Source organism: Neovison vison, chromosome 9 (assembly GCF_020171115.1).
Source record: "Neovison vison isolate M4711 chromosome 9, ASM_NN_V1, whole genome shotgun sequence".
NCBI lineage: Eukaryota > Metazoa > Chordata > Mammalia > Carnivora > Mustelidae > Neogale > Neogale vison.
Window position 1 is genome coordinate 22,645,998 of NC_058099.1, and position 27,378 is coordinate 22,673,375.

General features: G+C 46.6%; 1 protein-coding gene across 9 annotated transcripts in view; it reads right to left on the bottom strand.

Moving 5' to 3' along the window:
- The window catches only part of PALM2AKAP2 (PALM2 and AKAP2 fusion), a 451,099-nt gene that overhangs the window by 90,244 nt on the left and 333,477 nt on the right, over window positions 1-27,378 (bottom strand). Inside the window, exon 1 of one of the 9 annotated variants that reach the window (XM_044265169.1) lies at window positions 16,256-16,390. The exons of the other annotated variants lie outside the window; for them this stretch is intronic. The gene's annotated coding sequence lies outside the window, so the exon portion shown is untranslated. Of the gene's footprint in view, window positions 1-16,255; window positions 16,391-27,378 lie in introns of those variants that run through there. 9 annotated transcript variants of the gene reach the window in all.

Consider the following 27,378-nt stretch of genomic DNA (forward strand, 5'->3'; position numbering starts at 1 on the left):
TCACAAAGCCAAGGCTTTGGGAGGTAGACCAGCTCGACCAAGTCATTCTGAGTTGACCACCTCTGCAGGGTTCTTTCCCTACAACACAGTCCTCTTAGAGACCACACACTTTGATCTTGAGGAGTCTGTGGGTTACTCTAGGGTTTTAAGAAAATAAAGGATTTTTCAAATTAAAATCAGGTTGACACTGAAAAATGTCAGCTTTCTTTCTATACTATGTTCTCATTTCCACAGTGTAGGATCCCTCCTTGGTGGGCAGTCCTATGTCCTGCCAAACAAGGTCTAACTACTTCAGGCACCTTGTTACCCACAAGCGTTCTCTTTGATGAGACCTCCAATCTTGCCCTCACCGGAGAATACCCCAGAACCACCCCTAGAGCAGCCAGAATGGGGGTTTCTGTATCACTTAGTTATTAGCCTGTTCTGTTACCAAGCCTGAATACAATACCCCAGGGTAAGTGCACTACCACTCAGATCCCTTATTTTCATGCAGTTCAGCTGACCTCTTCAGAGGAGTAGAATAGAAGTCTCATCAGGAAAAAAGGAAAAGAACAAAACAGCAGAATAAACCAAGTCAGATCTGCTGGAGTCTTTGTCCCATTTACCCAACCCCTCATGAAAGTTTGAGTAAAACATACAACCCCAAAGGATTATACATTCCATGAAATTCTATCTGCCCCAAGTTCTGTTGATACTCAAAATTATGGCCTCACAAAAAAAAAAAAAAAAAAAAAAAAGGAACATAAACAAATACACATCTACACTCAATCTGGGAAATTCTCACATGCTAAAAGCCAGACAAGTATTTCAACCACTGCCACCCTGTTGCTCTCAAGAGATTTCGGCAAAAAGAAAAACATCTAAATTTAAATAGAGAAAATAAATTTCCAAGTTTTGTTTTCATTTCTGATGACAAATATCAAAAATACATTTAAAGGCCACGCAGCGTATCTTTACCCACCCCAGCAGATGGAGTAAACAAGAAATTCTTGATCCCCAGTGTTAACAGGAAGACAACCCCAGGATAACCTGAAGGTATAAAAAGAACCTCCAGGAGGAGTCTACGCAGCCCAGGAACCTTGAATTAATCTAAGCAAACTCCCAAGTCTCCATATTCAAGTGCCAACCACCCAGCTTTAACCAGTATTGGGAGGGAGGGGGGAGGCGAGTCTTCATTATTACTCATAAACAAAAATACAAAGCAATATGCCAAGGAAAGTTGAGACCCTGATATTTTTTTCTCTCTCACAATATTAACTTACAGTTTAGCAGCAGTTAGGGTGGAGGAGGAAATCCCCTGTGTTCACACCCACCCCCCTCGAATGTCTTTTATTTTTTTCCTTCAGAGGGCTGTGTACAATGCATTTAAAAAATCCATTGTTGGGGCCAGGGAGACTGAGATGTTTTTTCTCCCAGCTAATAATGGATTCGATTGCCTTGAAGTCAATGAACTCCTGGGTAGGAAATACCAAGCAGACAAACAGAAATAGAGTAAGAAATGCACCAACCAGACCATCTGTGTTAGACCTACATTCTAGACTACTTAAAGGGCACCCTTTAAACAAAACACTTTAAGGGAAAACATTTCACTCAGCAAAACAATTCCATTTTACCTTGACCTTACAAAGTTTCCGTAATTATTACTTGAAAAATGAGAGTGCTCCAAGACTTGAGATTCAAGTAATCTAAATGTGAAATCTTGGGTCGAGAGAACAGCCGTGAGCGAGCCATCCGCACAATGTCATCAAGACACAGGGTTCCCAAGAGATTAGAGCCTGGCATCCTACTCTCTCTAATCTGAGCCAACTCCCTTGTCAGTTAGAGAAAGGTTATCTATGAACAGTCATTCTCCTTCCGCATTCTCTATCTTCCCACTGATAAGAAAGCCCACCATATTTACTTTGATTATCAACTATCTGATAAAAACAAATGAAGGGCTTTTTCTCCACTTGATAATGAGAGCCGGTAAAATCCGTTACTGTGGGGCTAAAACTACAATGCTGAGTGAGTGCTGGGCTCTCTGTTAAGCTCTTTATCTACATTTTCTTGTTTAAATCCCCCAAGATCCCTGTGGGTCCTTATCCTCATTTTCCATCTCAGGAAACTGAAGCTTACGAAGCTTCCACAGCTGAACCTTGCTCCCTGAGGAGCACTTGCTATCCAGCAACCTGGATAGCAAGTGACGAAGCCAGATTGGAGCTTGGGCTCAGAACTCAGGAGTCCTTGCTGTGAAGTAGAGTCTCTCCAACCCGTCCATGTTACAAATCCACACCCGAGCTCTCGTGACCCATCTTGAAAGGATGCCTCCTCTTCTACAACTTTCCCTGTGATTGACTCTTTCCTGTGTTTGTGCTTTGGCACTTGCTAGGGATAGTGAACCCCTTGAAAACAGGGACTGGGGATTTCTTGTGATCTCCTAAGGACCTCACAGATAGATCACTCTGCTCAAAAACAAGCTTGAGACAAAAGGAAGAAGCAGCCCAAGGGTCCATCAAGGCGTTAACAGACACACAAAGTGTGGTATCTACATGCAAAGGAAAACGACCCATGAATATTAAAGAGGAAAGAAATTCTGACACATGCCATGACAGGGATGAAACTCGCTAAGTAAAACAGCTAGTCAAAAAATAAAGGACAGATATTGAACAATTCCACTGACTCAAGGTACCTCAACAGGCAAACTAATAGAGCCAGAAAGTAGAACATGGCTGCCAAGGGCTTTTGGAAAGGGAGAAAATGGGGTTAGTGTTTAATGAGAAAAGAGTTTCAATTCTGCAGGATGGGAAAGTTCGGTGGGTGGTGACATCATGACAATGCAAATCTACTTAATGGTACTAAACTGGGGGCGCCTGGGTGGCTCAGTGGGTTAAAGCCTCTGCCTTCGGCTCAGGTCATGATCCCGGGATCCCGGGATCGAGCCCCGCGTCGGGCTGTCTGCTCTGTGGAGAGCCTGTTTCCTCCTCTCTCTCCCTCTGCCTGCCTCTCTGCCTGCTTGTGATTTCTGTCTGTCAAATAAATAAATAAAATCTTTAAAAAAAAAAAAAGATACTAAACTGTGCATTTAAAATCCTTTAAGATGGTATACTTTATGTTCTAAGCATTTTGCCACAGTTAAAATTATAAACAAACAAGGGCAGGAGGAGTGCCCATCACAGAAATGCTTCAACATCTCTGTTGGGGCTGCTGGTGGGCCAGAGTCTGGCCGCTGTCTCGGGGGTCAGGGAGTTGCCCCCCACCCCCACCAGGGAGTCATCCCGCTGGTATGGCCCTGAAGTTCGCTTCAAGGACAAGCCATTCAGGGCTGCCACCGCTGTGCTTCCACAGCCTAGCGACACGCAGGTCACTCTCAGAACATGCCCTTTCTGACCACCGTGGAAGCACGAGCAGAGCGCTAACTCCAAGGGGGAATGGCTTTGAGACCTCAGAGGGCACCTCTTCCTGTCTCAGGGGCTGGGCTGGTGTAAGGGCCCAGATGTCTGTCTGACGATCTGACTGCCAGAAGGCAAGTCTGGGCATCCATCATCTCCCTTGTCATGGAGCCACCGGGGTAAAAACAGAAAGGGGAAAGGTAGTTTCCACCTTGGAAATGTGACAAGCCAGAGTTAATCTGCAAAGGAAACAATATTCAGAAATGGGACAGCTTGGGATTCCTTTGATGACAGAGGGGTGGCGTTTAAGGAGCTGCCCTCATCCCAGGGACAGAGAGCTGCCTGGACAGGGAAAACATGGCTCGACGCATGTCCCTTTCTTCAAATCAGAGCCCTGTGTCCTCCAGTGAGGCCACCATTAACCACCCAGGCTTGTCCCATGGAGTGCACTTCGAGGGAATGGACACCCTGGGGGCCTCAAACACTCTCTGGGCCAGTCCCCTTCTGGGTGTTTAGGGCCTCTGTGTCCAAGACCCAGGCTGGTCTCAGAGGTCGGATGAGACCGGGCACTTCCCCAAAGAAAGTAAACCCATCCACCACCGGAGAATTCAACTCCACTTTTCTCCTTTGGCATTCAAAAATCGTTTGTCATGAACTTCTTTTTGGAGGGTGACAAATTAACTTTTTATTTCTGTCATTTGGGTTTATCTTTTTACTGCTTTTTAACTAGGCTTTTATTTTAATTCCAGGATAGTTCACATACAGTGTCGTACTGGATTCAGGTGTACAACACAGGATTCAGCACTTCCATCCGTCACCTGGGGCTCATCCCAAGTGCCCTCCTTCATCCCCATCACCTGTGCCGCCCATCCCCCCACTTCCGCTCGGTGACCATCAGTTTGTTCTCATGGGCAGTTTCACTATTTTTTAATGAGTCAAAGTTTATACCAAGAAAATAAAATTTCTGCATGGATGACTATGCTTTTTTATTGCGGTAAAATATATATCACACAAAATGTACCATCGTAACCATTTTTAAGTGCACAGTCCTGCGGACACTAAGGAAGTCCACAGAGTTGTGGGCCCACCACCACCATTGGTCCACAGAACCCTTCTCATCCCGCAAACCGGAAACTCTACCTCTTCAACACTAACTCACTCTCCCCTTCCCCTAGGCCCTGGCAACCAGCACTGTACTCCCCGAACATTTTTGAGATCTTAATAAATGTCTTCTCCTTTTACTTTCTCTCCTCCTTAGGCAGGCAGCCAGGCTTTTTCATTTAAATGCTTGCTTTGGGGATCTGGTGTCAAGGAGTCGAAAATCCTGGCTTTTGTAAAAATCTAAGTCATCAATAAGATTATGCAAGGCATTTTAGAGAGGGTCCTTACTCCCTCCAGCCCTGGGTGTTTTGCTCTGTTCCCTGGAAGTTCCTAGGGGAACTGGCAAGACTTCATAGAGGAGGCTCCAGGCCCCGAGTTCACAGACTTGCCAAGGATCCCTGTGCACCCGTGAGGACCAGCAGCTTCAATCTTGACCATGTGGATAGAAACAGTCAAAAGCCATATAGACGCATGACGGGAAATCCCAGCTAAAACCAGTGCAGAAAGGTGTCAGGACGGCCTCCTTCCCACAACCTAGCGCCTTCTAAACCTTTACATTTTAGATACAATCACAGGGTGGGACTATCCCCCCAAATGACTGGGGTTCAATTTTCTGTTAGCTGGACAGGTTGAGCGCTCAAAGACAAAATTCAGTTAATTTAGGTAAATTAAATAAAAAAAAGTTTTTTGCAAGCCTTTGTTTACGGACTGAGATTTATAACTTCAACCACAGGAAAAGGACAGGGCTGTCTTAGCTTGTAGTAAGCACTACACAGGCAGAATAAAGAGGGTAACAATGAAGAGACTGTAAAAAGCCAAGCTATAGAGATTCAAATCCAGCTTTGCCACTAGCTATATGCTCTTGTCCTAAACCATGGTATCTCAGTTTCTTCATCTGTAACAACAAAAAATAATAATGGCATCTTCCCCAATAGGAGTTACAAAGGTCAAAGATGACAATATCTACAGGTCCCTTTGAAAGAGGGCCCAACTTTTCACTATGCAGTCATTATCAAAAGCAGCTTAAATCTACTTTGCTCTCAGAGTAAAGCTCTCTGCTCTTGGGGAAGCCTGAACTCCCAAAAGAAATATAAAAACTTGAACTTTTCAATGTTATACTCTTCTGGAAAAAAGCTCAATCAGAATTTTGTGATTGCAAATAAACCCATGTTAAAGGTTCAAGGTTTTATCCAATTGTACACATACTGTATTAGGTCTTCCTCTGTTCATATAAACTTTGTCCTTGGTTTGTCCATTCTTTATAAAGCCACAGGAATTGTTACTTTGTATTTGTTCAAGTATTTGCAGTAGAGTGTAAGAATTTTGCGTATTGTGTATTGTGCAATAGTTTTTGCTTGCATGTTTCCAGGCCAATTTTGAAAGGTATCATTTGCGGCACAGAGAGTTCAGTGGCAATTGTCAGAGGTGGCTTACGTTATCAAGCCCAAAAGGGCCCTTGAGGAGTTCCTGAGATGGGACAATGCACTTAGAGGGTGTGGGTTGGCTCAGGGGACAAACGCCTTTAAGGTTTGCTTCCTCTCATATACACACCTTTAGGGTGGATGTTAAAGACAAAATTATTTCTATCATGGATTTCCCAATTATTCTCTCAAAAGAATGAGGAAGCAAATACCAGGTGACAAGTCTCCCTTTTGGTGACAAGACTGATAATCCTCCATAGCACCTGCCCTGACTCCCACTCTCCCCGGGAACTCCCCACCTTCCAGCTTAAAGCCCTCTGGAGCAGATCAGCTGGTCTGCTGGAAAAACACAGGCTTCCCCTGGGAAGATACAGTCCACCTGGCCAGATGCCCAGCGATCTGGCTTCTTCTGTACCACCCCTGCCTCTTGATCCCAGGGCGGGAGCTGGAAGTTCTGCACCACCCGCCTGCCACTCCCCACCGCCCCCTCCACGTTCATGGCCCCACCTTCCATTTGCAAGGAATAACAATGGTTATGAAAAGTGGGTACCCAGAAGGTATGGAAAGGTGTTCTTTTCTTTCCAATGCCTTGGTTATGAAACCAGTTTGGTTCCAGAGCTTACTGAGAACATTCTACTCTGTGGATAATGGTTATTAAAAAGTATTGGGAAATGAGGGTTATAATACCAGCCGTCAAAGAAGGTTGGAAAATGCCACAGAACCTTGAACAAACTCTGTTTGCAAAGGGTAGAGCTCAAGAAAAAGTAAGCTGAGTCGGAGTAAAACAAGAAAGTAGGTACAGACGTCTGCAGCAATGTTGAGGAGACTCCCACAATGGAAGGGGGATGAGGGGGTCTCTCTGGATATCATTTCCCTTCAAAACTCCCCCCCCTTAATATACACTGGGCGCGCTGGTTTCACTTCCCAGTCCTGACTCTGTGATTCCGGTTGATGTTCTGTTTACAAAAGAAAGACAGAGAAAAGGAAGGAGGGAGACAGAGGAGCTGGAGGGGAGAGAGTTCCAGATGTTCCGGACCAGAATCTAAAGAGAGAGGAGGAGGAAGGGACAGGGGATGGGTGTTGGGCAGTGAGTGGAGTAGAGCCAAAGGAGCTACAGAGGAAAGAGGTAGAGGCCCGGATCCCAGGGGGCAGAGAGGAAAGACAGAAGGAAGGAGGCCTCCCCTTTTCCCCTTTTCTACCCCCCCCCACCTCCAGGTGGCACAGCTGACCAACACAGTTTGCTTGGGAGCTGAAAAACAGGACAGAGGCCTGGACAAGTTTCGGGACTAAACCTAAGAAAGGAAAGACACTGTTGCCAGGCAGGATGGGTTGGGGGAGGGAGTGACGGGGGCAACTCGGTACTGGCCTCAGAAGCATTGCCACTGCCTCCTGGGTACCTTAGCCAGATGCTCTCAAAATTCAGACAGAAATCTTTCATGCTGCAATTTAAACTCTCTGTCGCTTTTCAAATCCCAGTAAAAAGAATCACATTTGCATACCGCACTGCAATTTGTATCATCTCACTTAAGATTTGGCTAGAGAGTTGCATACGTCGGAAGCTACGGAAACACATACAGGATGTGGATTCTAGATATGGACAACAGCAGCACTCTGGACATTCCGGGCAGGGTAATTCTTCCCTGTGGGGGGGCTGTGCTGAGCTCCGCTGGCTGTGAGTGCCGTCGCTAGATCCTAGTAGCATCCTCCCCACTCACAGACCAATCTCACCCCTCTTGAAGCTTGGCTGGTTTGCATAGTGTTTGCATAGTGTTAACTGCCAACCCTTCCTCCCTCCTAGTTGGGTAAGGGAGCTTCTCCCACTATCATGTGCACACAAATTCCTGAGGATTTTGTTAAAATGCAGAGTCTGCTTCCGTGGGTCTAGAATGGGGCTCAGGATTCTCTAGTTTCAAGGAGTTCCTGAATGATGCCAACGCTGTGGATCTGCGACTACACTTTGAACAGCAAGGCCCCATAGCCCTGGTTTAGGAATGGACAGGAGCTGGGTAGGACCCTGTGCAGCTGTGGGACCGTTGGGCTGATTCCACAGCCTCTGAGCACATCAGTATCCTCGTTAGAAACATGGTGGTGATTCTAAGGATAAAGAGAAGTTGTGGAGATAAAGCAACCAGTTTAGGAACTGGCACTCAAAAAATGTTAACTCCTTGGGGCACCTGGGTGGCTTAGTGGGTTAAGGCCTCTGCCTTCGGCTCAGGTCATGGTCTCAGGGTCCCAGGATCGAGCCCTACATCAGGCTCTCTGCTCAGCGGGGAACCTGCTTCCTCCTCTCTCTCTGCCTGCCTCTCTGACTAGTTGTAATCTCTATCAAATAAATAAATAAAATCTTGAGGAAAAAAATGTTAATTCCCTTCCCCTTCCCTCAGAGCTCCTTCCAGCACCAGCACCATGCCTAGAAACTTAAGATCAAGGCGTCCCCGGGGATTGTAGGGAATTCCCTAGAAGAGAAAACGAAATTCCATTCTCAACAGTGGTTGGAGAGGGAGGGGTTTCCTCCCTTCTCCTTCTTCTATTTTATACCCTCTATGATGGTGATAATGTAACATCCGTCATCCTTCAGAGGCTGTGAATTGTTTTGATAATGAAGCATATGATGAAAAGAATATTTTAAAAACAATGTACACATTGTGATTTCATGCAAAAGCAATGCCTCCCACACTCAGGGCCCATCTCTGTGCTGTGTGAAACACCAGTTTGAGCTTTCTTCTAAACGAAAAATGATCCCAAATAGGGATAATCACAAGTGCCTTGGATATGATCTAAGTTTCCAATACAGTCCGATCATTTTCCTCCCCAAATGAATGGCTTCTGCTCATCTGGAATTGTGTCAGAGGAGAATTCCTGCCCTTTTTTTTTTTTTTTAATGCCTTTGCAAGGATAAAATGTTCTAATGCAAAACATTAATTTGCCAGGCTAAATATAGCCTTGGAATCACACAGCACACGGCACACGGGCCTCGGTTTTTTTTTTTTTTTTTAAGATTTTATTTATTTATTTGACAGACAGAGATCACAAGCAGGCAGAGAGAGAGAGAGGAGGAAGCAGGCTCCCCGCTGAGCAAAGAGCCCGATGCGGGGCTCGATTCCAGGACCCCGGGATCATGACCTGACCGGAAGGCAGAGGCTTTAATCCACTGAGCCACCCAGGCGCCCCTGGCCTCGATTTTAATACACATACAGAGAGAGCTTTTTGAATTTAGGATTGAGAAGCACTTGAACTTTCTAGAAAATTAATATGTATTCCTTGGGCATTCCCCCTAACCCTTACATAAAAAGGGCTAGACAATGGGTTTCTTTCTCTGTTTACAGGCTGCATCACAAAATTTACATGAGGCCCTGCTCCAAACAAAGTGTTTCTGCATTATTCCCCTGAGCAAGTGACATCGTGATCACGTGAGCCAATCAGGTCAGGGATAGCGGCTGAGAGCAGTCAGTTAAATGCCTACAGGAAAATGTGGTTGGGCCTTCCTAGAACCTTCTGTACACACTTCACCCAGGTGTGGGGCTCAGGTAGGCCCCACAGAGCTTTGCATTTGAGGCAACTAATGGGGCGGCAGTGGGGGAGGGGAGCAGCAGCTAGTGTCCCCCCTCCCCCCTTCCCTGCCCACCGGTTGGGCTTTCCCCCCAGGGGGTCTGCTACAGGACACTGGCTCAGTCCTGGCCCCACAGGTTCACTAGGGACATCCTGCGAAGGCCATGCGCTACAGAGAGGATGCCTACCTAGGAACCCCTTCTCTTTCCGGTGCTCAGCATAGTGGGTGTCGGGTCCTCACACACACTCTTCTAACAAAGAACTAAAAACCTGGAAGTCCTGGGCAGTTTCTCTACACCTTACAAACCCAGGGCACTCTAAGCTCCATGCAGAAACCTCCAGGGCAGCCTCCTGTGACACCCCAGGAAAAACGGCTCCCGCATCACTGCTGAGCAGGCCCTGTAAGAGCCGTCCTCGAGGTCCCCCTCAGCAAAGCACCAGGGAAGCAGTAAGATACACCCATGGGTAGTTCAAAGGGACGCTAATGTTTCTGGACTGGCATTTATATATCTTTATGTATTGACTCGATTTCTCTCCAAGGCTACAGAGCAGATAAGGAGTATAGGGGCTCCGCTGGGCAGAAAGCTCAAGTAGGATCCACAGACCTTTCCATGTATTTCCAGAATCATCTCTGGGTGGGAGCAGTGAAAACTGGCAAGACCTGAGGCAGGCAAGTCAGGGCAGATCACCTGATCTCATAACGGCTCTGGGGACCCCGTCCAGGGCACATGCCCATCTCTCCTAAGTTACAGCTGGGGTTGGGCAGGTGCACTTGGCGGGGCGGGGGAGTGGGGGGGAGGAACTTGGATCCACTGCAGGCTTGTGTCCTGGGGCATTAAGTGCTTAGGCTTTACTTGATGTCACCAGGAGAGCTGATTTAAAGGCAATATCTAGAAAAAACAACAACAACAAAAAAAACCCCAAGGAAACAAAAGGCGGTATCCAGGCTCCTCTCAAATGGGGGTTGCTGACTTTCCATACCAAAGCCTAGGAATCCCTCCATAGACATTGGCATGGCCAGACTGCCTGTCTCATTAGGCTGCCCCTTGGAACAAGGCAGATTCCCCGGACACTGGGTCTTCAGTGTAGGACTAGAGTTGAGACAGTGGGAGGTCACTGGACTTGACTTGGATATTTTAAGGGGGTGGGGGGGGGACTTCCCCCACTGCAGACAGTGACTAAAAAGGAAACTTCACAGAGGCATCACAAACAGGGTCAGGAGCTACAATATTCTGCTTTTTAAATCATGTTGCCTGAAAATCCCCAGTTATTTCTAACCGACTCACTTCCTTAAATGTACAGGCTCACCCTAGTCGAGTCCCCAGGGCTGGCCGGCACAGAGGATCTATCTGCTGGAGAACTTTGGACCACAGGTGGAGAAAACATTTTACATGTCTTTGTATAAAAGAATGATTTGCAATGCCCACAAATTCCCTCAAAATTAATGTTTCTGTTGTGGCCACCCCACCATGGTGCCGCTTAATAATTCACCCCCACCCCACCCCCGTCGAGATCTGCAGATCTGTAAAGTTAAATAGTAAGACATAAACGGACTGGATTCACCAGGCTTCTCAGGCTCTTCTGAGAACCGTTTTAATTTTAACCTGAACTGCAACTCTTACCTTAATACATGAATCCCTGTTCCCATCTTAGTGACCGAGTAAACTCCTTAGAGCCAGCAAAGAATCTTGTAGGAGTTCCGAATCTTGTAGGAGTCTCGTGGACACCCATCATATTACGGGTCACTGAGTGAGCTTAAAGCCCAGGATTAGGCTCCTGAAAATTTGGGTCCATTTGCCCAATGAGAAGCCATTTCTGACTTAACTCAAAGCCTAAAGAGGAAGCAAGTAAAGAAAAAATGGAAGAAGCCTCCGGAGTGCAAGTGATTTGAGGGTGAAGAGAGAAGGGTGTCAGCCAGATCCCCCAAGTCTAAAGGGGGTTGGAGGGTGGAGGTGAGGTCAGGTGGAGAATCTTGGTGCCCAAAGCTCTGCCATCTGATCAGTGTGAGCGATGAACAGCCAGCCTGCGATACAATTGCTGGAATTGTGTAAATTACACTTTAAAAACCGTTCATTTGCATCCACGTTAAAGATGAGAGGAGATTTCAGGGCACCTCTCTGGCTCCATTGGTGGAGCATGCGACTCTTGCTCTCGGGGTTGTGAGTTCGAGCCCCATGTTGGGTGTTTGAAGATGATTTCAATAACTAACTAACTAAATAAATCTTAAAAAAAAAAAAAAGATGAAAAGAGACTTTGTTAACTTAGGAAAACAACCAATTCGGGGAGATACACAACACATGCAAGGTGCTTCCATATCTTCTCTCATTCAGCACAAGTTTTCAAATAGGCAGGTTTTGGCATCCCCGTTTTGAGATGGGAAGGAACGAAGATTCTAATTCTGTGACATGCCCAAGATCTTTCAGAGAACTTGACAGAGGCACGAATGTGTTTTGGCCCCGCTGAGGTTCCCGATAACCACGGCATTACAGCATCTGTGTATTGGGCTCTGCTCACTCAGGCTGCTCTGTTCAAACATCAAAACCAACCAAAAGAGCTAGGAAAGGAAGGGGCCAAAGGACGGTGATATACATTCCTCACTGAGTCCTGCCACTCCCCTGGCTTCCCTGGCATTTATACCACGACCCCCTCAACCAGGATACATATCCCCCAAGACTTAAAAGACCAAACAAAAACACCCAACTTCTCAAACCCACTTGAGGGACACTCCATCACCTTACCCTGTCTTCCGCCTGGATAAGGAGACGGAGAGCATTTTGCCTGCGCAGGTCCCCCTTTCCACTGGCATGGCCCATCAGGCCACTCGGAGACTCCCACCGAGACGGGAACAATACCAGTTACCTGTCCCTGATCCCACTCGAAGGTATCCCACAAGGCCTGGCAGTACACGTGTACCTAGATTTTAGAGACAAACACTACACGGGAAAGAGGTAGGTGGGCCGGAGGAGAACCTCAGGCCCTTCTCCCAAAGGGTCTGTTCTCTCTTGTATCTCCCCAATCTCAGAATTCACTTCAACAGGTGAAAAGAACCCTGGGCCGAAACCTGGAGAAAGCACATCTTGTTGTTACTGGAGGCAAAGGAAAGCTCATGATTAATTCATTCTCCTGGCACTCAATTTTCCAGACAGCGGGGCAAAGAACAGAAATGGTATTTATGGTGGGATTGTTTCCTCAAAAGCCAGTCTCCAGGGGCCGTCCTGGAGTGGATTCCACAATGACGCTTCTGCACTCCCATAATTCATAATTTGTCTTTCTGCTGACATCACACGGAGACTACAAAGTCCTCAACTGCTGACGGAAGGACAACCATATGTTCACCACAGTAAACTCACCAAGGCAAAGAGCAGTCAGGGGCAAGATAGCCATTCTTTATATCTTAGAAACACACTTTGTATCAGCAACAGTTGAAACAAATTTTTAAAAACTTAGGTTTAAACGTATATTACTTAGAGTACTTCATTTCTTAAGTATCCTAGTTCATCAGGTGTGACTAAAAATCACATAGGCAAAATCTATAATTTCTCCCTGAGAAAAAGGTCCAAAACTGAACAGTAGTCACAGATGTTCTTAAAAAGGGATTCTCTTGGGCGCCTGGGTGGCTCAGTGGGTTAAGCCGCTGCCTTCGGCTCAGGTCATGATCTCAGGGTCCTGGGATCGAGTCCCGCATTGGGCTCTCTGCTCTGCAGGGAGCCTGCTTCCTCCTCTCCCTCTCTCTGCCTGCCTCTCTGTCTGCTTGTGATCTCAGTCTGTCAAATAAATAAATAAAATCTTTAAAAAAAAAAAAAAAAAAAAAAGGGGATTCTCTTACCAAGAGCCTGGATCTCATCATCATGGATCATGGAGGCACCAAAACCCTAGGGCCCAAGCAACTCAATGTGCTGATGGGTAAGGCTGGTGCCAATGAGGAACCCCCAACCTTAAGCTTTTTTAGCTTCACAGAGAAATCTATCCATCGGTGTAGAGTTTACACAGTATAAAGAAAATGATGCCATTTCCTGGCAAAACTTACTAAAACTGTTGAACCTGATAAGTACATGAATTAATCGGTTCAAGTTTCCAATAGTTGGTACAGGATCCCTGACCAATAACCTAAAAAAAGGGTGACTCCTGTTTCTCATGATCAAAGAGCAGTCATTCCACAGGCTACTTCAAGATTGATCACCAGTTCTACCAGCAATGAGACATGCATAAAATTAAAGACTGGAACTATACCATCACCCTTGTGGTCTTTAGAAGTAACTTTCAACACACTCCTGTTTCAATTGTTTAAATTCCTCAACATAACCTCCACCCAAATTTGATTTCATTCTTACTTGAAACATCTCTCATTATCTTAATAAGTAGAGACTTGTAATGACATCCGTGATAGAAATCCGAGATGGGAGCTTTAGGAGTCAATCAAATCTCTAACGATGCTACCTAGACAACAATTCTCCTCATTAAGCAGAAAGTCGAGGGTGTTAGCATTTCTTAAAAGTAATATTTAATAGTTAATTCCATACTAAAATAGGGAAGTTTTCGAATAAAACAAGCCAAGCCATCATTTTTCCCCTCACTTGATACCAAGTTAAGACAACCGGCTTCATCTTATTACCCTGAGATCCCGAGGCTCCTGAGTCAGAATGAGCCACTGATGGAAGTGAAATGATCTCTGACCACACTACCCTGAACTCTGCAGGCAAAGAGCCGGGCCAACTGTCATGCAAGAATGATGAAACAATGGGTATTTCAAAAGGTCTGTTCCCATCTCAGAGCCTGGCCACCCTCTCACACCAGCACCTCAGCATCCCAGAAAGACACTGAAGTGAATTTCTTCTTCTTCTTCTCACTGCCAGAGAAACATGTCAGCACCTAACTGCACGCAGTCCACCACGGAAGAGACTGCAAGACCCAGAGAGGTTTACTTTCATTTTTCTTGGCTCTTGGCTCATTTTATTAGTGCAGCCCAAAATAACTGCAGGACCTACATAACCCAATGGGACACCCATTCAAATGAGAAGCTGTCCTCGGAGCAAAGAGCCTGTGTCAAAATTGGGCAGGAGAAAGCTGGCCATGGACAGCTGTTTGGAAGGTGTGTTAGGGCAAGTCTTAGTTCTTAAGGGCTGTATGTTTAACACAACAGAGGAAACTCCTTCAGAGATAGCCATCATTTCTAGACATGCTACTCTGAAATGTTATTGATGAATATTGGGGATGCTGCCAGGCTGGGAGAAAGAGAGAATGTTTAATTAAATTAGGACCGCTTCCAGGAAGAAAAGTGTGATGCGTAAGTGAACTCTCTCTTTAATGAGAACAGAACGGAGGAAACAGATCTTCTGGTATTACAATAGCGGGCGGTGGCCCCCCATATGCCAGTGAACACGTCCAGTGAACACGTTAAGAGGGCAGGTTGCTTCCCCTGGGAATTTGCTTCCCGGATTCAAAGATGTACCATAGAGAGATGTACCATAGAGAGATAGGTATATGTGTGTGCGCACTCTTCTCAAAGGTAAGTACATTTAAGAGTGGGGAAGGAAGCTTGCCCAAACTATGGGCTCTGCACTTAAAACCGCTACAGAGAAGGGTGCAGATTTGTCCGAGTCTGACCACACAGCCTCTAGGAGCCAAACCAATACCACCCCACACGGGAAACTGGCTTGAAGAGACAACCCACCATCTCTCCAAATGAGTGAACTCCCTCTACAGGACTCCCCCTTTTTGAGGATTAGGGAGAGCTCCCCAGGGCTGGCAATGTCTGTCCTGAGGGCAGGGAGCTCAGTAACCCGATGCCTGTCTAGCCCATCCTGCTCCCCCACTGTATGCGGCCACCCTTAGCCTTCAAGTCTCCCTTGCCCGCCCCGGCCTTCCTCCGCAGGTTCCGGGGCTCACGGACTTCCATTCAGTCCCCCGTCCCCCACTATGTTTCTCCAGAATTGCTCAGGGCCACCAGGATCTCCTGGCTCTCCTCTCTGAGGGCATGCTTACCGCCCCCCCCTCGCCCCTATTACCGGCACCGTTTGCTCAGAGTTTACCAGCACAGCACGATCCACACATCCCACTCCCCAAAGTGTCTCCACAAAGGGCCCAAAGAGACGTACCCTCGGCTTTATCCAGGATAAAATACCGGATCCTAGCAGCCGGGGTCTCAGCCTCAGGCCAAACTTCCAGGCTCAGCGCGTACCCCTCCATCCCCGCATGGTCTCCGGAGCGCAGCTCACAAATCTAGTCTGCGGGGCTCCGGCAGGTCCGGGAGCTGGCCCTCCCTGGCCTCGGGCTCCCGGCGCACCCCCTGAGTTCCCCAAACCCCCAGCGCTGCCATCTAAGGATTCCTGTCTTCCTCGGGAGCAGAACCGGTGGTTCCATCTTGTGCTGCTCCCGGTTCCGGAGGGGTGGCCACGGCCGGCCGTTAGATACTCCTCGCTTTTCCTCTACAGCCCGTGAGCACCGGTGCGTGCGTGTGTGTGTGTGTGTGTGTGTGTGTGTGTTTGGGGGGGGGCGGGAGAAAGAGCCCTAAGTTTATTTTTCAAAGCACATATAACTAAGTACTGAATAAAGCAGCCAAAGGCTCGGCCCTCCCCCAAACCTAGGAATTCAAAGCCACATGGCCACAGCCCTTTCTAGCCAGGCCCCCTCCCAGCACACGCTCCTTTAAGCAAGGCCATAAAAGCCCTTTAAAGTCCGCGATCCTTCTGAGGACTCCCCAGATCTGCAGCCCCTCCCAGGCCACCCTCCTCCCACCACGCCTGAACCCCTACATCAGGAGAGCTCTTTGGGGATGTGGTGTCGGGGGTCGCCGCACCCCCAGCCTGGGCCACCCACCTCTGGGCGCAGGATCCCGGGGAACGCAGTCCTCGAGCTCCGCTCCCGCTCGGCCCCTGCCTCCCGGCTGGGGCGTCCGACAGACTCCGGCGAAGACGAGCGGCAGCCCCGGAGTGGGGCGAGCGCGTCTGCCTGGAGCCTCCCGCGCCGGGCGAGCTGGAGGGCTGGGAACGCCGCCCGCCGGCCGCCGGAGCCCGCCTCCTCCCCGCCCCTCCCCGCGCCCGGCGCCTGCGGGCCGCCCCTCCGCTTCCACGTGCCCTCCCCATCAACCCACACCTCTCTGTGGCTTTGGTGGAATCCAAGCACAAACTGAGAAACCACGGAATGAATGAATGGATGGACTGGAGGGATGGAGGGTGGATGAATAGAGGCACCGGGCCAGGGAAGCTGTGTGATTTCCTAACTGGGGAGAGGGCCCTGTGTCTGGGGATGGGGACCTGGGTCAGCGTGCGGGTGGGCGTGTCGGCGTGTGCACAGGCGTACGCATGTTGGTGTACACATGTGTGTGTGGGTAGGTGGAACCGTGTGGGTGCCGGTGCGCGCTCGCGATGCCAAGAGCCGCTGAGCTCCTCCTGCCCGGGGTGGGAGCGATCCTTCATGTCTTACCCAGCACGACGGCGATGGTCCCCGGAGAAGCACCACCGCTGGCCCCGGTGAGGAAGTCTGTCTTGGTGACAGGGATGAGGTCTCCCTGTGTTTTGGCGCTCTCCCCGATATGGCCCAGAGGCCAAGGTGTGGACAGGGATGTTTCTGGCGCTCCGGCTAGCCAGAGCCCTCAGGCTGCCCTCCCCACTGTGGCAGCCGGCGGCCTGGTGTCACAGCGCGTGAGTTAACAAAGCCAGCGGTGGGGAAGGAGGCAGCTGATACACAAGGTGGGGCTCCATTAGGCTGGTGGCCAGCCGTCCCTCACTCTCCAGCGTCTGAAATTTCAGTCTGTAATCCCCTCCCCCACCATGAATATTTAAATAATGTTAATGACCCTTTGAGAAGGGACTGTCTAGAAATCCTCAGAGGACACGCACAGAAAACACCCCATACAGAACACGGCACGTTTAAAAAGCGAGCACTTATCTTCCGCTGCTCCATCTCTGCAGAGGAAAATAATAAAATGCCAGGTTTCTTGAATTCAACTTTCCATTGGGAATGATGGGGGTTTTCGGTTTCCTATTTATTCTCTCTCCAGCTTTGCAAGTCAGAGTCCCTCACTCTCCTTGGAGTTTCCATTCTAGGTAGGCCTGCTCCTTTCTGAACCCCGGGCCAAGGTCCTGGGGTCCTCTCCCGAGAATCAGTTGTGCTGCCAGACTCGGCAGGAAAGACAGCTGCCGGTCAGGTTCTTTGCTAATCCACAAAGGGCCTCCATCTCCCATACAAAGAAATGATATCATCGGGAACTGCTCAGAAAGCCTGTCCACGCTAATGACCCGTTGACAATAGAACCCTCCGGAGAAAAGGCATCTTTCCAGTCTTGAGCTTCAGTCACACCTCTGCTGGGGGAGGGGCTAAAGTCCAAAATGGAGAGGTCCCTTGTTCTCCTCAGGGTTCCTGAATGTCAATAGGCTTCTTTTTCTTGCCCCTTGGGAATTGTTTCACCAGCCTTCTGGTAGGTCTCCACTCTTGAATTTCAATAGAATTTAACTGATCTGTGGTCTGAGATAACAGAGCTTCCTCAATCAATTCCTGTTCTCTCTCTCCCCTTCTTTTTCCTTCCATCTCTCCTTTCTTCCCTCCTTCCCTCTCCCTCCCTTCATTCTTTTCTTCCTTCCTCCATCCCTTCCTCCCTCCTTCCTTTCTTTCCCTCCCTCTTTCCTTCCTTCCTTGTAGCTCCTCCTGTCCCTGACTTAAGGAGTTAAATATCTAAGTGCCCTACATCAGGCTCTATTTTTACCATTTTAGTAACACATGAAAAACTCACACGGAACTGAGGGTGTTTGGGTAGAGTTATTTATTATTCGGACCACAGACTCTCAAAGGAAAGATTCTAAACTGACAGCAGAGGTGAGGTTTTAGAAACAGTAACATGGCAGGTGTGTCATGACTCTTTCTTATGTTTCTAAATTTGAATAAATGTAAAGTTTATCAATCAAATTTGTTCCATTATTAGAGAGTACAGCAAGTCACACCGGCTGAATTACATCTTTCTGAAAGTGATGTCAGTGTTAATGTTAATTTTTAAAAAGATTTATATTTATTTATTTTAGAGAGAGAAAGCGTGTGCACAGGCGGCAGGGGCAGAGGGAGGGGGAGAGAGAATCTTAAGCAAACTCTGTACTGAGCACAGGGCCCACCCTGGGGCTCATCTCACAACCTGAGCTGAAACCAAGAGTCAGATGCTTAGCCAACTGCGACACCCAGGAGCCCCAATGTTAATAATAATTTTAATTTAATATTACTTTTAATACTGATTAATATTAAATTAATATAAATATAAATATAAATAAATATAAAATTAATATTAATTTTCTATTATTCTGTGAATTTAAAAGTTCAGGTCTATCTTCCAGACAACTATTGGGAATATTAATTTAGGAGAAGTCCATGTTCAATATAGATATTAATTTACAAGAAAATTTCCTTTTCTTCCATCTTATAAGGTGTTAAAGAAGTAGACATGATTAAACACTTTTTAATATAAAAACACTTGGTACATGCCAGGTCCTCAGAAATATTTGTTTAATTTGTTCAGTGAAATCGCGGGTATGAACGTCTGCATGTGAAAGTAAAAACCTGTTCCTAATTAGCATTTTCTCATTTATTTACCCCTCAGTCAGTGGTTCTCAGTCAAGGGTGATTTGACCACCAAGAGGACATGTTGGGAATGTCTGGAGATATTTTTGACTGATGTATTTTTGATTGTTATAACAATGTTACAATTGTTACAATGGGGGAGATTTTGTGATAGTTATAATGTTATAAAGATATACTGATATCTAATAGGTGAAGCCTGGGACATTGCTAAACAGTACCCTCAGGGACAAAGGATTATTGTGTCCCAACTGTCAACAGGGCTGAGGCTGTGAATCTGGCCCCAGACTCGAAGCCAGCACTAAGAACCACAGACATGAGAACCACTACAGTTACCAAAATGCAGATTCCCGGGCCCCACCTTTACCTACTAAGTCTGAACCTATGGGGTCATGGCTAGGAAAACTTTTTTTTTTTTTTTAAGATTTTATTTCTTTATCAGAAATAGAGTGAGAGAGAGAACACAAGCACGGGAATAGCAGACTGAGGGAGAAGCAGGTTCCCCGGTGAGCAGGGAGCCGGATGCGGGACTGGATCCTAGTCCTCTGGGATCATGACCTGAGCTGAAGGCAGACACTTAACCAACTGAGCCACTCAGGCATCCCGCTAGGTAAACTTTTAACAGCTGCTAGGTGACCGTAAGAACATAAAAGTATGAGAAATCCTAGAGATGGGAAAAGTTGGCTTTACCACCTAGCACTTTTTTTTTTTTTTTTTTTGAGAGCGAGCGAGAGAGAAAGCGCATGGGTGTGAGCGGGGGTAAGAGCAGAGGGAGAGGGAGAGAGAGAATCTTAAGCAGGCCCCACACTGAGGACAGATCCTGATGCACAACCCTGAGATCACAACCTGAACATAAATCAAGAGTTGGAGGCTTAACCGAATGAACCACCCAGGTGCCCCATCACCCAGGACATTCTTGTGGGTACGTAAGAATATACCCATAATATTCTTATGGGTACATCACATCATGTACTTCTTAACATGAGAATAATTATTTTTTTTAAAGATTTTATTTATTTGTTAGAGAGAGAGATCACAAGTAGGCAGAGAGGCAGGCAGAGAGAGAGAGGGGGAAGCAGGGTCCCCGCTGAGCAGAGAGCCCAATGCAGGGGCTCTATCCCAGAACCCTGAGATAATGACCTGAGCTGAAGGCAGTGGCTTAATTCACTGAGCCACCCAGGCACCCCATGAGAATCATTAGAGCTGAGAATATTTTATGAAAGAAGCCCATTTAGTCTCCTAGATGCACTTTTATTTTTTTTAAGATTTTATTTATTTATTTGTCAGCGAGAGAGAAAGAGCACAAGCAGAGGAAGCACAGGCAGAGGGAGAAGCAGACTCCCTCCCCCACCACCCCCAGCAAGGAGCCTGATGGGAGATGATCTCAGGACCCTGAGATCATGACCTGAGCCGAAGACAGATGTTTAACAAAGGGAGCCACTACGTGTCCCCTAGATGCACTTTAGAAGCACGTTTGAAGCAAAGAAAGGGCTATTAATGTTGCGGGGTGAAAAATCTAGCTGGGATGTCCAAATGTTAAATGTTCCCAAAGGCCCTACACCATCTAGGACACAAAACCTATGGAAATGTTGCTTAACAGGAGAAATCAGGATTTCTTTTGCTATGACCTAGTGTACATTTCTGCTCCTTTTGCATCTGCCATGTTGCTGGCCCACTTTAAACTGTGCCCTGACCACGAGTGGTCTCAAAAGAACCCAAGAAATACAATATACACTAAAGAAACACCAGAAGTGGGCTCCTGGGTGGCTCAGTGGGTTAAGCCTCTGCCTTCGGCTCAGGTCATGATCTTGGGGTCCTGGGATCGAGTCCACACTGGGCTCTCTGCTCGGCGGGAAGCCAGCTTCCCCCCTCTCTGCCTGCCTCTCTGCCTACTTGTGATCTCTGTCTGTCAAATAAATTTTTTAAAAATCTTAAAAAAAAAGAAAGAAAGAAACACTATAAGTAAATGTTAGTGTTTGGGAAAGAAGTCAGCTTAGACACAATTTGACAAAACCTCTTCTTTCTTCCCAAACTGAGCAAAAGGAACCAAATCCAGCAAATAATAGTCTATCAGTGGCAACATGCCTCCAACCTGAGAAGAGCAGAAGTTGAAAAAAAAGACTTGTGAGCGGCTCAGAGAAGTGATTTGCAAACCCAAATGAGGGCCCAAGACTGGCCCATCATAAATGAGAATCTGCCACTTCCCCCTTCTAGCAAGGAGAGACATCAAAAACATCAGCTGGGTGTAATCCTCATATGTTAAATGTGTCTCACCAAAAATAAAAGTTTGCTAAGAAAAAGGAAGAGGAGAAGGAAGAGGTGGGGGAGGGGGCAGGGCAAAGGAAACAAAACCAACACCGAAAAGGCTGGCCCCGCTTTAACCAACAGCTCTAGATCTGTACAGCTTTCCCACCAAGCAACAGGTAAAGCCTTTGGGAAGTTAGAAAGGATCCCAATCCCAAGGACTTCTCCACGGGACCAGATGTACAACTGAAAATCTAAGAGAAGAAACAAACAGGGGGAAGTATTTGCAACATACATAACAATGAGTTACTATTCTAATATGTGAAGAGTTCTTGCAAATCAATAAGAAAACTGAAGAAAATCACTAAATACCCAAAAGAAAAAAAACTTAATAGTTTATAGATGAATAAATATAACTGGCCATGGAACTTAAAAAAATATGCTCAAACTCTATAATTAAAGAAATGCACGCAAAAATACAAGGATAATATATTTTATCTATGAAATTGGTAAATACATAAAATACAAATTTTATTTGTTTTTGGTGAGGGAATGATGAAAATTAAGTGACTGTTGTACTTTGTTGATGATTAATAAATCGTTAAATTCAAAAGACAGTTTGGAGCTATCTCTGGGGATAAAAAATGTTCATACAGTGCTCAAGTGCAATTCTCTTTGGCAATTCAGAAGTTTATAAAATCTAGGGAGTCAGATGACAGATTGGGGTGGTGGGGAGAAGTCAGGGGATGAAAAATTCCTGATCACCGATAAGGCCAAAAAGAAAGAGAATATTTAATAGACACTTTTAAAGTTGTTTGCCATGCTGTGTTGTAATGTAAGTATTTCTATAACCTGCAGACCTTTTAAAACAGGATTTGTTTGGAGAACCAAAGGCAAGGGGCTTGTATGAGGCTTGGTACAGGGTGAATATCAGACAAGATGGATACAAGATGAAGACGTCAGACAAGAAATCAGAACAAGGAGTGACCAGAAGAACTAACCACCACCCCACCCCAGCCGCCCCACGCCACTTGAGTTAATCACTTGAGTTAAGAGCCCATAAAAATAATGGGGTGGGGTATGCCTGGGTGGCTCAGTGGGTTAAGCCTCCACCTTCAGCTCAGATCATGACCTCAGGGTCCTGGGATCAGCCCCGCATCAGTCTCTCTGCTCAGCAGGTAGCCTGTTTCTCTTCCTCTCTCTCTGCTGCCTCTCTGCCTACTTGTGATCTCTCTCTCTGTGTCAAATAAATAAAACTTTAAAAAAATATATGGGGCGGGCACTGGACATCTTCTAATTTGTGAGTAGGGGTTCAAATAATTTTACTTTAAGTAAAAAAGAACAATTTATCCCTGCTGGCTATAGGACTTGGAACAGCCAATCAGCTGGCTCCTGGGATTCACACAGGTCATTTGCTTGCTTTCTAAACCAAATAGTGGTTTTACCTTGTTCATCTGGATGTTTTGTATGTCTATGGCTTCCCACTTAAGACACTTCTCCACTGACCCCTGATTCTCATTTAAAGACAGAAAGGGCATCTCTCTAGAAGTGTGGATTTTTCATAGAAGGGATGACCCATCCACAGTACATTTTAACCACCAACTTTTTGAATGTCCAGCACATAAGACTGACATGGGTCAAGGTCAGACCTGGTTGCTAAGTGGTAGTCAGCTCTAAAGACCGCAGATCAGTGTTTCCCAAGCTAGCTCACATCAAGAGTAGCTTGGAGAAAAAACTGGGGCTTTGTTTCCCTGAGACCCACAATCTGTATTTGCGTAAGCTTTCCACATGATTCTGTTACCCAGCCTGGTTTGGGAGGTACCTGGGGTGGACACAGTCCTTAGGCTGGAGAAGGAGAGAGCTCGTGGACACAGAGACAGGGACCCTGTCATATGAGAACACTTGGCTCTTAGACCATGTTTACTCTCATTCTTGGCCTCGTTAGCAATGCCTGCCTTTCCTTCCTTTCCCCTCCAGGGTCTCTGGCTTCCTGTGCCCTGCTGAGTTCCTTCCCTGCCTATTCCACATTTATTTCCTTTTCCTGCATCCTCATACTTGGCCTCTCCTTTGCCAAACTTTCTAACACAAGGAAATGGTGACTTGATTGCATTCCTGCCTGCTACTGGAGACTCTTTTTTCAAAAGACCTTTAGGAAGCCTGCAAATGAAACATTCCAAAACCAAAGCAAGTTTTGCCCATCTCACTGTCTTTCTTTGGTCCCACCTTGCAGTCGGACCCTGACTTCTCTCCAAGGACAAACTGAGATAGAATCATCCAGATTGGCCATTGTGATATACCATTACACGGTAGCTGAGAGAGAATGTCATATAGTATTCCAAACTAAAATCTTCAATGAAAAGCAACAATGTGGGACACCCTGCGTTGGGAAGGGTGGAAGGAAAAACTCTATTGGTGGAGGGGAAAGGCAGGTGGGGAAGGAAGAGGGCACAGAGGACAGAGTCCCCTGGTATGGGAAGTGAGAAGGTGCTGATGGCTTCATGGGACAACTGTGGGTCCCATATCCTTAGTCCCAGAGTCCTTGAAGCTCACATGCTAATGACAAGAACGTTACTCATGTATTACTTTGGTATGTAACAACAACAAAGCTCTCTGAAGTGCAGATTCTTTGTTTTGTGACTGAGGATTTTATCTCATTTAACAAGTGAATCATTTTATTTTTTTTAAGACTTTATTTATTTATTTGACAGACAGAGATCACAAGCAGGCAGAGAGGCAGGCAGAGAGAGGGGAGGAAAAAGGCTCCCTGCTGAGCAGAGAGCCCAATATGGGGCTCAATCCCAGAACCCTGAGATCATGACCTGAGCCGAAGGCAGAGGCTTAACCCACTGAGCTACCCAAGTATATAATTTTAAAAACCTACTTGGTACACCTGGCTGGGTTGGTAGGTATAGCATCTCTTGGTCTCAGGGTCATGAGTTCAAGCCCCACATTAGGTATAGCCATTACTTAAAAAAAATTTACTAAACATTCCAGAGTTTATGCCCTAATGGAGACAAAGCATGAAATGGGGTCATTTTTAAAGCATGGCATTGAAAAACAGAAAATATGCCCAATACACTGGAGCCATGCACAGTGCGTTCACAGGATGCTGGGAAATAGTGCCCCCAATGCCCAGGACAGTCTTCACTGAGTAAACTCAGTGGATTTGCTTCTCATTAATGATCTGTGTTTGAAATGCTAAACTACTTTGTTTCCAGAGCTGTTCGATTCCTTTTCAATTTTAGGTAAGATGCAGTTATTTTTTAAGTTTTTTTCTATATTCTTTTCTTAAAGATTTATTTATTTATTTCAGAGAGAGAGAGAGAGAGAGAAAGAGAGAGAGCGTGAGCAGAGGGGCAGAAGGGAGAGGGAAAGAGAATTTCAAGCAGACTTTGTGCTGAGCATGGAGCCTGACTCAGGACTTGAACCCATGACCCTGAGATCACAACCCGAGCTAAAACCAAGACTCAGCTGCTTAACTGACTGAACCACCCAGGTGCTGCGATTTTTAATTTTTTACAAAATGGGACTGTAACATTTTCCCAGGAATTCCCAAGTTTCCCCTTGAACTTCTGTTCAGAGGCTGTTTGTTCATTTATGGAAAGAATCCTAAGGCTCTTCAGTACCATTAGGGGTGGAGAAAGACTACTCTTTGACATCTTAAATAATTCTGATTATCACAGAAGTAATTTTTCCAGCAGATTCTGACTCATCAAATGTTTTTTTTTTTTTTAAGATTTTATTTATTTGACAGACAGAGATCACAAGTAGGCAGAGAGGCAGGCAGAGAGAGGAAAGGAAGCAGGCTCCCCGCTGAGCAGAGAGCCTGATGCGGGGTTTGATCTCAGGACCCTGGGATCATGACCTGAGCTGAAGGCAGAGGCTTTAACCCACTGAGCCACCTAGGTGCCCCTCATCAACTGTTTTAATATTGAGAACTATCCAGTGAGAAGTAGGCTTTTTCCTTCTACAACATGGAACACATGAAATTCGTTATCCTAGTGCTAAGTTCACCAAAGATGATGAGCTATATTGGAAGGCGTTTTAAGTTTATGTGATGCACAAAGTTACCTACTCAACTCAGCTACCACTACGATTCCAAAGTGTTAAGATCTTTTAAATATGGAGAATGCCGATCGCTGCTTCAACGGCATGTTTAAAGCTTCTGTTGGGATGGGACCGTGGCCAGTGTAAAATCACTTTCAAAGCCACAGCAGCTAATGGTAAAGTCAACTAAATACACAGAACCCTGTTCTCCGCGTGCACTCTGCACCAGCTCAGGTCAAAGGCTTCTCCACAGCTCCCTCCCCTTCTCCTCTCCTCCCTCCCTCCTTCCCTGCCTCCCTTCCTCCCCAACCACCCCCCCCTTCCCTCTTTCTCTTTCTTTTTAGATTGCTGCCTGGCTAATTTTAGGAGCAGGCACTGCACACTCAAATACCTTAAGAAGCCTGTTATTCTGACAGATCACAAAAATGGGTTAAAGCATCCACGTACCCGAAACTGCCGGTGACTCCCATGAAGGGCTCGGGGCAATGAGGAGCCCAGCGCTGGACCACTAAGTAATTTATAGCCCGGTGGAGATAAGATAGGCGGGCATGGAGACTGGGACGGCGGCGTGTTTAGATAGAGGACTCTTGCTGGTCCTGTTTTTTATTTTAAGCATTTTCTGTACTTGCTTGGGATGGGGGAGGGCATATCACAATGCCAGAGACAGAGACTGAGAGCTGGGGGCACAAAGGACTTGTCACTCAAGCCACGTCCCTCATTTTATAGCACAACCAAGTGTCCGTGAAATATAGGAGCAAGAGGCCAGGGACTGGATCCTGATCTGTCCCTTATTCACTGTGTGCACTTGGGAAAGCTGTCTCCCGGAACACCCTCACCTGTAAGAGGCAGATCAGAGCTTCTACCATATATGGTTGCTGGAAGTATAATGAGATGATCCACTAAAGCTGTAAACTCAGGGCCGGCTACAAGGTCAGAACTCAGCGGTGGTTGTTGTTAGTGAAGCAAATGAATCCTAGGTCGGGGACAGAACTTGCACAGAGCCTGGGTATTTACCCCAAAGATACAGATGTCGTGAAAAGTAGGGCCATCTGTACCCCAATGTTTATAGCAGCAATGGCCACAGTCGCCAAACTATGGAAAGAACCAAGATGCCCTTCAACAGATGAATGGATAAGGAAGATGTGGTCCATATACACTATGGAGTATTGTGCCTCCATCAGAAAGGACGAATATCCAACTTTTGTAGCAACATGGACGGGACTGGAAGAGATTATGCTGAGTGAAATCAGTCAAGCAGAGAGAGTCAATTATATGGTTTCACTCATTTGTGGAGCATAACCAATAGCATGGAGGACAAGGGGCATTACAGAGGAGTAGGGAATTTGGGTAAATTGGAAGGGGAGGTGAACCATGAGAGACTATGGACTCTGAAAAACAGTCTGAGGGGTTTGAAGTGGCGGGGGGGTGGGAGGTTGGGGTACCAGGTGGTGGGTATTATAGAGGGCACAGCTTGCATGGAGCACTGGGTGTGGTGAAAAAATAATGAATACTGTTTTTCTAAAAAATAAATAAATTGGGGAAAAAAAAAAAAAGAACTTGCACAGAGCCACCCAGCAAGACTGGGCCAGAGTCAGGACTCAAACACAGGCCTGCTCTCTCTCGGGCCAAAGTAAAGTTCTTGGCGGTAAGTTTGGCTCCTCTGGTATTGTCATCATTGCGAAAGCAAACAGTAAACAACCAGAATTCCTTCCACCTCACGCTCTTTCCTTCACCCAGAAAGCCCTTCTCACCCGCCCCAGCCTGTCCAACTCCTCTCCCTCAAGGGCCTCTTTCTCAGCCTGTCCCCAAGGCTGCCATTCCCCAAGCACAGGCTTCTTCCCTCCATTTCCATTGTCCTGACCTTTCCCTGGATAGAGACATTCTATCGAGTGCTCCCTAAGTCCTACCTGGAGTTTAGTGTCTTCCCTTAAGGACCCATCAAAGCCACTTACTGCAGCCAAAGTCCATACTTGCCTCCCTGCCCCTCACCTTCCCTGCATTTCCTGACTGAAGGTCCTGCGGTCCCTACAGCCACCCCTGCCCTCTTCTTCCCAGAGGTCCAGCCACTGTGGTTTCTCCTACTGTCGCCA